This window comes from Oreochromis aureus, linkage group 9 (assembly GCF_013358895.1).
Source record: "Oreochromis aureus strain Israel breed Guangdong linkage group 9, ZZ_aureus, whole genome shotgun sequence".
NCBI classification, from domain to species: Eukaryota; Metazoa; Chordata; class Actinopteri; order Cichliformes; family Cichlidae; genus Oreochromis; species Oreochromis aureus.
The window spans coordinates 28,769,945-28,781,555 of NC_052950.1; positions in this window are offsets into that span (position 1 = coordinate 28,769,945).

The following is an 11,611-nucleotide window of genomic DNA, read 5'->3' on the forward strand; positions in this document are numbered from 1 at the left end:
GGTGGCAAAAGCAATGAGAGGAAGAGAGGAAAGGGCAATGGTTTTACGGTGTGGTCTCTCTTTGTTTGTGACTTCTTGATGTTGGTAGATAGTAATAATTTAAAAATACATATAATATACACATTATAATGTACAAGACATTATGGAGTATGCTTCTGCTGTGAGGCTCTCCTTCATGTAATAATACAATTAATCACTGGACAGCTGAACAATATGTTTATTAAGTGTGCCTATGCCAAGAGGCACACTTATTACTATTCATCAGATTTATCCTACTTATTATTATTCTCCATCTTCCGCCTAAATTTCGGCGCGTAACTCGACCCACAATTTTGAGACAACGTTCACATATGTTACCTCATTTTGTGCGGCTGGATCTGGAATGGTGTGCTATGACTTTTGGTGTTTATGACTTTTATAGTTTTTTAAATATTACTATTTTAGTGAAAATTTTCCCGCGCTTATCTGCCCCACAGTTTTTACAATAGGGTTACATATGTTATATCATTTTCTGCGGCTGGAGCTGGACTAGTATGGTATGACTTTTGGTGTTCATGACTTTTATAGTTTTTGAAATATTTAGATTTTAGTGGAAATTTTGGCCAATTCATCTTTTGGCGTCATAGAAACAGACTTCATTTGTGGTGTTGGCTCTCTCTAGTGGTATACCGGGAGTAGTACGGCCGAAAAGGTGTATGCTTGGTGGAAAACTCCATATCCCACAATTCATAGCACGCCTCTACAGGAATCAAACAATGGCGGACACCACTTGGATTCTATAATGCTTTTATTCGTGTTTCTAGGTCACAAAATAAACTTTTAAGATATTTTCAGGCAAGAATGTAGGTGTGTAAACTTCAAATATCTGCTCGTTTTATCAAGACATCCCATATTAACAACAGTTCTCTTACGTGTTGCTGATAGCCGGCTAGCTAGCTAGCGCCGCTAGCGTAGCTAGCTAGCGCCGCTAGCGACCCTTCATGAAAAAGCACCCAGGCTTGGCTTGCAGTGAGGCGGCTGACTCTCGTTTCATGACCCGATCGCTCACCCGATCGCTCGCCAAGGGTCTGTGTTTTAGCTGGACTTATTTTTCGTTTATATGGGCCGATGATGCTGGTCGATGTGGAAAAAATAACTGAGTTGTTTGGTGGTGGAGCTACAACAGAGGGTAGCTATCCACCGGTGTGTGACAGAAAGGACATGCCGCGAACGAGACATACGAGGTGGCGAGGCGACCGCCGGTCGACCGGTAGTTGCTAACGCGGAGCTCAATCGTGGATCAGGGAAACCGAAGGCAGGAGCGTGAGGTGAACTGAATTTCAGGTAAGAAGTTATGAACTGCACTCTATTTGGGTCAGATATAAACCGAGTTTAGGTGTAGTTTATTTTCGTTGTGCTGACCTTTTACAATCGTACTGCGTGCTAGCTAGCACAACAGGAGTTTCTATACAGCTGTGTACGCGCTAAGTTACTGACGTTGAACTTTATTTTATTCATAAGGGTTAGTTCGTGAGAGTTGCCGTACAAACGGAATCGTCCCACATTCAGAGACAATATTACGATTTATTCTGTCGTTATGAAGCGTCCCCTGTCATTCTCTTGCCTGTTGAAACTTCAGTCATAAAACTGATCAATGATCGGCTTTTCTCTCTTGTTTGTTTATCGCGCTAAACAACAGCAGCATGTTTAAGCTTGATCAGCTGTTGTTAGAATTCATTTGATTTTAATCTCTAGTATCAGCTGATGTTTGCTGGAGCCACAGCTGAAAAAAGGGCTGGTCCAAACCAGATGTCCTTACTGAATCATCAGAGCTGAACTGGTGATGGAGAAACAGGTTTACCTTTAGGTGGCATGAATGAGTTGAAGGGAAGTTATGAACTGTTTCTGAGAGACAAATAAACACCAAGCTCCTTTTTTTGTGTAGCTGACAGCTGGTAACTGTGCAAGGGCGGATCTAGCAAAGCTTTTGCCAGGGGGCCAGGTAGGGCATTAACAGAGAAAGGTGGACACAAAGATATACCTTTCTTTCTTACTCTCATATAAAATATTTAGCTTTTATTAAATAGTTATCTGAATCTTACAACCAAAGTTTGTATAATAATACACAAGATTGGCTGTAGACCATTGTTCATCATTCAGAACACTGTGTAAAAATAACAAAAAACAAAAAGTGAATGCAAAAGTGCATAAATATTTATTTTACGTGTTTGATGTGTGTGGCGGGGCGTGGTCTGCAGTGCCGCTGCAGGGGAGGTGGACCCACCTGAGCGGCATCTGCAATCACGCCTCTCGGGCGTAGTCTGTGCTCTCTCGGCTGTTTTTTGGGTGTGTGTTGGGCTGTGAGTTGAAAAGCTACAGCTGGCTGTGTGGGTAAACCAACCATGTGTGAAAAGTGGTCCATAACGTAATGGTTCAAAGCGTGTTCATGCAAACATTGTCGGGTCTGCCGTGGTACAATGGGACTTCTGCTCATGAACCTCTGTGCACAGCGTCTGCAAATCCGCGCTGTACGAAGTAACTTCATCTTTACACAAAACTGTAAGCTGTCATCTGTGCGGCGCGAGCGGTGTTTGTTTTTACCATAGTTCATGGTGGAGAATGGCTGCTCTGCTGAGTTTTGCTCTCTGTAGCCGTAAGAATGGCAAACTACACTGATTAGCAGCGGCATAGGCACACTTAAAATTTCTTCTGAAATTTTCGCTTTCTAGTTAATAATATTATATTAGGCCAATATTTTGACTTGGGGCAGAATTGACTGTGAACTGGAAAGAGAAAATGCTTATGAACTTGCAAATTAAAAACATGATGCATTTAAGGTAACCCTTTTTCATTTTTATTTAAGAAGAGAATTTGTTCCACTGTGTGATGGCCGATCCTGCTTGTTTTCATGGAGTAATTTCTCCTGCCTTAGAAAAAACAAAAAAATCCCTCTCGGAAGAGGCTGGAGTGTACAGAAACTGGTAGAGATGCAGGTATCTGGTCGTCCTGGGTTCCACAGACTATCAGCTAAAAAGAATAAACACATTAAATTGCTACACATTTTAAGATTACTATTTTGACATACTGTACTAACACAATTGATCTAAAATCAGACAAAAACATAAATTCCGAATAGAAAAAGTTATACATTTTACTGTAACAACCACAAACATGTTTAATGAATCATATTTCATAATTTTAAATGCAAATATAAATTGACAATTTTAAAATTATATGCAAAAGTTTTGCAAACAACAAAGTTATTTGCAGCTAGAGCTGGGCGATAAAACGATAACGATATGTATTGCGAAATAACTTTTTCTCGATAGAAAAATGAAACTATTGCGATAGACCTCATCTCTCTCTTCCTGTCTTATAAAAAAAACCAATAGCCAATAAAAATTAAGTAGCGCAGAGCCGAACCAATCACAGCCGCAGGCGTCACGTCACGTAACTTGTTACGTACAGCTCAAGTGCCAAGGCGCACGTGTGTATTTGTTTGAGAAGCAGCCAGCCGCCCGTGCGGGTTTTTGGTGACCAGAATACCGAAGGAACACAGATGACGGTTCCAATGTCGGAGAGATTGTCGAAAGGAAAGGCCAGAGAAGTTCCGTAGTGTGGAGGTATTTTGGCTATTTGAAGTCTGACAAAAAACAGCGTAACGCACACTGTAAATTGTGCTGAAAGCATGTTCCCACAAAGTCTGGAAATACAACAAACCTTTTTATCACCTGAAGCAGTGCCACCCACTGGAGCACGCTCAATCTCTGACTGAAAGCACTAATTAGTCATCGAAAACAACCAGGGGAATCCTGTGAAGCAGCAACAGTCAATTGAGTCGGCCGCCAGCGTCTTACCGTATGACAAAAAGGTAAGAGCCATAGCAACATAACGAATGCCATAGCTTACTGTCTTGCTAAAGACATGCTACCAATAAACACGGTCGAAAATGAAGGATTCAAGCAGCTAATTAAGGTAATGGATCCTCGTTACCAACTCCCTGGACATAAACATTTCTCTCAGACAGCGCTTCCAAAGCAATATTATGTAAGTTGGTCAATTTTGTCTCTTTTTCTGTAAAATAAACTAAGATTTATTTTTAGAATTAATATTTTGTTTCTAAGTGGAACTGACAATTTAGTAGTCTGTTTTGTTTGTTCTATTTTGAAACTTAAATGCTTTAGCGGCTGCCTTTGTGTAGATTGTAATATTTGCCTTTATTTTGCATAAAACTGGTGGTGGTCAGAGGGCCGGTGGCGCCAGTGTCCGGCAGCCTCGCCTCTGTCAGTGCGCCCCAGGGCAGCTGTGGCTACAACGTAGCTTGCCATTGCCAGTGTGTGAATGTGTGCGTGAATGGGTGAATGACTGAATGTAGTGTAAAGCGCTTTGGGGTCCTTAGGGACTGAGTAAAGCGCTATACAAATGCAGGCCATTTACCATTTTTACCATAAAACTGAAGCCTCATTTTAAGTACATCTGCCCTGTTGAACTTATTATGGAAAATGAATATTTAAATCAAAACAAGCTGCTGATTATTTCACATTTTATTTGTGAGCAACATCACATTTAAATCTTACATATATAGTTATTTGGCTTATATCGTGATATATATCGTTATCGCCTGAAATGAAAAAAGCATATCGTGATATGAAAAAATCTTATATCGCCCAGCTCTATTTGCAGCCATTTACCTTTTACCCCCATTTTTTTAATAACCATTTCAAACAATTTACAGAACAACCAGCTGTTCTTCAATAAGATGCCACACAAACTATTTTGTATTATTATTATTAGTCCTTTATTTATTCAGGTAAAAATCTCATTGAGATTTAAAATCTCATTTCCAAGAGAGACCTGGCATCATGGCAACAAAAAGTGAATTGTGGCTATTTGTGCCACTCCAAATATTTCTGTCCACCTGCGGGTCTGACAGCAGCAGGTGTATCACTCCTGTTTCTACCTGGAGACAGCAGTTGCCTCATTGTTCTGACACACAACACAAAACTATCCACAACACTACACACTAACTACACAAGACAACACACTACACACTCCAAACACGCTAAATGTCACAAATCTCTCACATCTCAAAACTCTCTCTCTCTCTCGCCATCACTCCTAAAACTTCTTCCTAAACCACCAAATGTCATGTTGCCATATCATTTTTTGATTGGTCGACGTGGTGCATTTTTCCAACAACATGAACAGGCTGATTTTTGTTTGCTCATAAGCAGAGAGTGCTTGCCAGCGCTGTCCTTAGACAGTAAACGTGACGAAATTATTGAGGAAAAAATGCAGCATATAAATCGTTTATCATGACTCTGGTTTTACGTGGCCTATCAACACAATTTAAAAACTGGTATATATCACCTTGTTGCTTTGTCATCTTGAAGTGGTCATGTGATTGGCTTACCACGACTACTTTATTCTTCCTCAGCCAAACAGCAGCACTCATGTGATTCTTTTGCCCCCTTAGCTCCAGGTGTTGTGCCAAAAAGTGATTGTCGGACAGAAAGTGATTGCCTTCCGCGGAAGCGCGCAGCTGCTTGAAGCTGTAGCGTCCAGATTACTTTCAGCTACTTCCGTGCAACTGATATAAGATGAGGTAAGCTGAACACAGCTTCAACCGTCTGTTTGTTGAAAAATAGTAACGTGACCGCACCGCATTTTCTTGTTAGTAACGGTAACGGCGTTGTAACGATAGAAATAGTAATTAGTTAGATTACTCGTTACTGAAAAAAGTAATGCCGTTAGCTAATTATACACCACTGAATCAGGTACATTCTAAATGGGGGGCCGTGCCAAGATGGCGGAGTGAATAGACGCTCTCTACCGATTTCTGCACAGAAAGCTTGTGAGCAATGGTAAAACCTCAAATTTATGCTGCTAACACTAACAATTCACCAAACAAGGGAACATACAACAATCATAAGGCAAGAAGCAGCAAAATGCAGAATCAGAAAGAAGCAAAAAGAGGACTGGAAAGTTCCAAGTCTAAGACAACGCCTGAGAATGCTAACGAGGAGAATGCTACGCCCAGCAACGTGCTAATGGATAGCTGCCATAACTATGCAGCTACTGTGGTAACACTCACGTTAGCCAAAGAGGAAATGAATGAGTTCCCACCTCTCCCTGTTACACCTCTTAAATCGCCAGCTCTGAAGAAGTTGGTGTAAACCAGATCATTTCCAGTTTATCGGCACTAATAAAGACCAGGTCTGATAACATCGAGAGCATGGTGAGAGCGAACTCGAACATGGTGAGAGATAATACGATAAAGATTGAGGGTCTCAAAAAGACTATTGATTTTGTGTGCGCGGAAATGAAGGAAGGCCGGGTGGACAGCGGCCATCAGAGAATATCTGAGCTGGATTCAAGGAGTTGGAATCTCAGACTACATGGAGTCAAGGAGACTGAGAAAGAAGACGTAAGGGGAAAGGTGATAGAGATATGCTGATCTGTTCTGGCAGAACAAAATCACAGGCTGCCTGATGCCATCGACACCGTACACCGACTCGGAGCCAAGCGCCAAAATAGCACCAGACCCAGAGGCATCATTGTGCAGCTCACCTCCCGAGTCTGCAGGGATGCAAAACATCCCCCTCCCTGCAGGACAATCACTACCTTTGTTCAATAATTAGACACAATAACAGTACTTTCATTACAGCAAATATATATATATGGTTACAATAATAAAACTGAAAATGATAAATGAAATTAAATGAAACTTGACTCCTAGAAGAAAGAATTAATTTCTGTCTCAGATGGCACAGATGGTTTAACTGCAGAGTTTTATAAATCATTTTCTAATCTCCTGGCTCCGTTCTTACTGTAGGTTTTCATAGAAAGTATAGAGAATAACACCCTCCCTCCTACTCTTACTCAGAGTCTCATAACACTTATTCCAAAGCCAAACAAAGACTTACTTCTTATTGATCATTGGAGACCCATCTGTCTGCTCAATAATGACTATGAGATTATGGCTTTAGTACTTGCTAACAGAATGAGACACAATCAGGTTTTATGAGAAATAGACACATTTCTAATGACATTAGACTGGTTTTGGATCTACTTGATTACTCTGATTTGGTATCTGACAATAGCTTCATTCTCTTCCTGGATTTTTAAAAGGCTTTTGATACAATTGAACATCAATTTATTTTCCACTCTTTGGAAAAATTTGGCATTTTTCTGTAAAGCAATAGCGTAATTAAAATGATTAACAGCTCCACCCCGAGATTTGACCTGTTATAGAAGGAATCACCATAGCTGATAAGGAGCTCATCATCAGCCAGCTAGCTGATGACACCACTCTTCTTGAAGAATGCAAATCAAATCCGTCCAGCCCTTAGTGTTATTAGTGATTTCTCTGAGGCATCTGATTTATGTCTAAATCCAAAAAAATGTGAATCACTAGCAATTAAAGACTGCACTGCAAATGCTATCTGTAACATTTCTGTTAAACAAGAAGTCACACACCCAGGACTGTTAATATCCAAAGACCAAAAGTCAAGATGCTCGTCAAACTTCACTCTGATTATACAAAAAACACGAAAAAAGTTCAACCAGTCGCTGCAAAGGGATTTATCTCTGACAGGTAGTGTTAATTACTAAAGCTGAAGGGATATCCCGACTGGCATATGCTGCACTGACACTGACCACATGCTCTTTAATTGTATATGGAAAAACCATAACAACAGAGATATTTTATTTAAAAATAAATCACTTTTCCTGGAAACTTGGGTCCAAAATGGGATCCTATTGGTGGCTCAGCTGGTTAATAAAGAGGGAGTACCGCTTACTTACAATGAATTCCTTACACTATATAATTTTCCCATCAGTGTTTGGGAATTCTCAGTGGTGCTTGATGCCATACCCTCAGGTACTTTAATGTTATATAAAAACACTGACAATATCTACCTCAGTCACTCTCCCTGATCCAGCTGAGTCAGCAGTGGGAAAAATCTGCTTTTCACAGGAACTTGGTAACAGCAATATGAGAATACGTAGTTTATTCCAAGAAGATATTGTGTCTCTCCCATATATATAATATCTTACTGGAACCGACATGTTCCAGATATCACCTGGAAGACAGTCTGGACGATCCCCCATAAATATCTAATTGTAAACAAGGTGAAGGAAATCTCATATAAAATTCTTCATAAATGTTACCCAGCCAGTCACTATATGGTAATATTTAAAAGAGACATAAATACTAATTGCACTTTCTGTGGGGATCATCCAGAAACTGTGGCACATCTTTTTTGGTACTGTTCCTCTACACAGAGATTCTGGAAGGAATTTAGCAGTTTTGTTATCGTAAATATTTTAAAGGAGTTTTCTTAATGATGGGAAATGTTTTATTCTGTTTCTTTAAGTTCTCCAGGAAGAATGATAAATGTTTGTTTTATAATACATTTCTTAATATTTTAGCTTAATTTTTTATCCATAAATGTAAGTTTATTAATAAAACACCATATTTCTGCGTTTTTATAAGGATAGGGAATTGTACATATAATCAATATCAGACTCAACCAACAAAAAGCCTCTCAGAACAACATATATATGTTGATTTTTTTTCCGCGTACTCATAATTATTTTTTTTACCCCTGGTTCTGTATGTTCATGTTCTGTTCTTTCTTAAACTTCATCTGTTTGTATGATCTACTGTGTGTTCAATAAAGTTCAATTTAAAAAAAAGTACGATCTAAATGAAGCTTCAGACGTCACTAATCATGTGACTCTGGCCAAACGAATCAAGCCTCGACACAGTGCTTCTGAAGCAGCGTGTTGATCTTTTTGACACACGCACCGGAGCGTCAGCTTCAAGCGGACCATCACTACCTCTCACATCTAAAGGTAAGTGTCAAGGTAACTTTGAACTGAGTTCAGTCAATCTTGAGTTTTTCGAAGTTTTCTGAATGAAGTTTTCTGTTGCTCTCTGTGAGAGAAGACCGTTAAAGGCGAGGCTCTCCAGAGTGTAGCAAAACAGGAAACAGCAGCTGTGTGTGTGTAAGTGTGCAAACGAATAGATTAGAAGTGCAAGTGAGCCACGAGTATAGAAAGGTCAAGTTTTGTGAGCTGTTTTTCTCACCACTGATCACGCGCTCAACACTCTACACATACTTGCATCACGCGCGCGCTCTCAAGCATCAGTATTGTACAATTCTGGGCGTCACGTGAGTTGCAGGTGTTACCATATAACGGAAATCTCCATTGTTCTGTAGCAGTGGTTCTCAAACGTTTCACAATGAGTTTCACCCGTACGAGCGACATCAAAGCGCAGTAGGCCTATTTAACGCCACATACACATGAACACGTTTCACCTCTTATCCGAGAAGCTTCTTCCGTTCTAAGGGTCAAATGGTAGAGAGTCCCAGATTTAAATGTATTTCAAGCTACTTGAAGAAGTCCAGACGCTTTTCTTTCCAAGCTCCTTAGACTATGATGACCTGGATGACTGAGAACCTTCACAGACACCACATACACATATTTGCCAACATTCAAAAGGGCACTCTGTGTGTGTGTGTGTGTGTGTGTGTGTGTGTGCACGTGGCCCGGGTCCTTCGAAAGTCAGGTAGGCTGGAAGTGAGCGATTGTGAAGTTGGACGGTCTAGCCTTCAGAATTACGTCACGAGCTCTCTCAGTGGAGTGAAACTCTGCCGTCTGCTCCCTGCTATCTAAAATATAACCGGACGCGTAAATTCTTGACCATCTCACACTTTTCTTTAATCAGTTTTCTGTTTGACGTGTTTTCAGCTGTGTGAAAACCCCGGAGGAACCCTCCCGAGGGAATAATAATGTTTTATTTAATCTAATCTAATAACTTTGATCTCAGCCAAACCGATTTACTCAGGAACAAATAAAACACTGAAAAAAGCCAAACAATATTTTTAAGTTGTCTAAGTGACTTATATATCATGTTTAACCTGAGTAGCAAAAGACCACAGGGGGTTTGAAAACGATGAAGCCAGGAGTTCGCTGTTCTTGCCGGCTCAGATATTTGAAGTTTACACAGCTACATTCTGACCTGAAAATATTTTAAAAGTTTATTTTGCAACCCAGAAAAAGTAATAAGAGTAATATTAAGACTAAGTTGCGGCCGCCATTGTCAGAATTAGCTGGGCTGCGCTATGAATTCTTTGATATGATTTTTCAATTTTGTTGTCTGGGTGGAAAATCGGGAGAAATTTGGGAGAATGGTGGTTCCAGGAGATTTTCGGGAGGGGCAATGAAATTCTGGATTCTCCCAGAAAAATTGGGAGGGTTGGTGTTGTCCAATGTTTTCCTCTCAGCCATTTTTGGGTTTTAGCTGTGTATTTTGGGTCATTATCCTGTTGTAAAACCCATGACCTGCGACTGAGACCTATCTTTCTGACACTGGCCGGCACATTTCTCTCTAGAATCCGTTGATAGTCTTGAGATTTCATTGTACCCTCCACAGATTCAAGACACCCTGTGCCAGATGCAGCAAAGCAGCCCCAGAACATAACCGAGCCTCCCCCATGTTTCACAGTTGGGGCGATGTTCTTTTCTTGATATGCTTCATTTTTCCATCTGTGAACATGGAGCTGATGTGCCTTGGCAAAAAGTTCAATCTTTGTCTCATCTGTCCACACAACATTCTCCCAGAAGCTTTGTGGCTTGTCAACACGTAGTTTGGCATTTTCCAGTCTGGATTTTTTGTGATATGTTTTTAACAGTGGTGTCCTCCTTGGTCGTCTCCCATGTAGCCCACTTTGGCTGAAACAACGACAGCTCGTGCGATCTGACACTGATGTTCCTTGAGCATGAACTTCAGCTTGGATCTCTTTAGAAGTCTTTCTGGGCTCTTTTGTTACCATTCGGATTATCCGTCTCTTTGATCTGTCATCAATTTTCCTCCTGTGGCCACATCCAGGGAGGTTTGCTACAGTTCCATGGATCTTAAATTTCTGAATAACATGTGCAACTGTAGTGACAGGAACATCTAGCTGCTTGGAGATGGTCTTATAGCCTTTAGCTTTAACATGCTTGTCTATGATTTTCTTTCTGATCTCCTGATACAACTCTTTCCTTTGCTTCCTCTGGTCCATGTTGAGTGTGGTACTCACCATGTCACCAAACAACACCTGGAGTTTTATATATAGGCCCACTGACTGATTGCAAGATTGTAGACACCTATGATGCTGATTAGTGGACACACCTTGGATTAACATGTCGCTTTGGTCACATTTTCTAGGGGTACCATCATTTTAGTCCAGAGATGTTTCATCCATTTATTATTTAAATAATTCAGTTGAAGCATGGTTGACAAGCAATGTCTGACTTTCATTGGTTAAGATTTATAGAATTTTATTTATTATTACTTTTGTCAGATTAAAGTTATTTCTGTGACCATTGTGAGTTCTTCTTTCATTGACTGAAGGGTACCAACAATTTTGTCCACGTCTACGGCACTACTCCCTCGGACCGAGAAACTTCTCTCTCTCTCTCGGGCCTGGGTGATGGTATTGCTCTTGAGCTCATGTAGAGCACACTGTCCTTGCTAGGGACGGATGACGGCGGATTCCTCTTCACTCAAGTCTTCCTCCTACAGCTGGCTTTGCCAATTCACTGTTGCTGACTGCAAAGGATTACTACTCACTTGCAG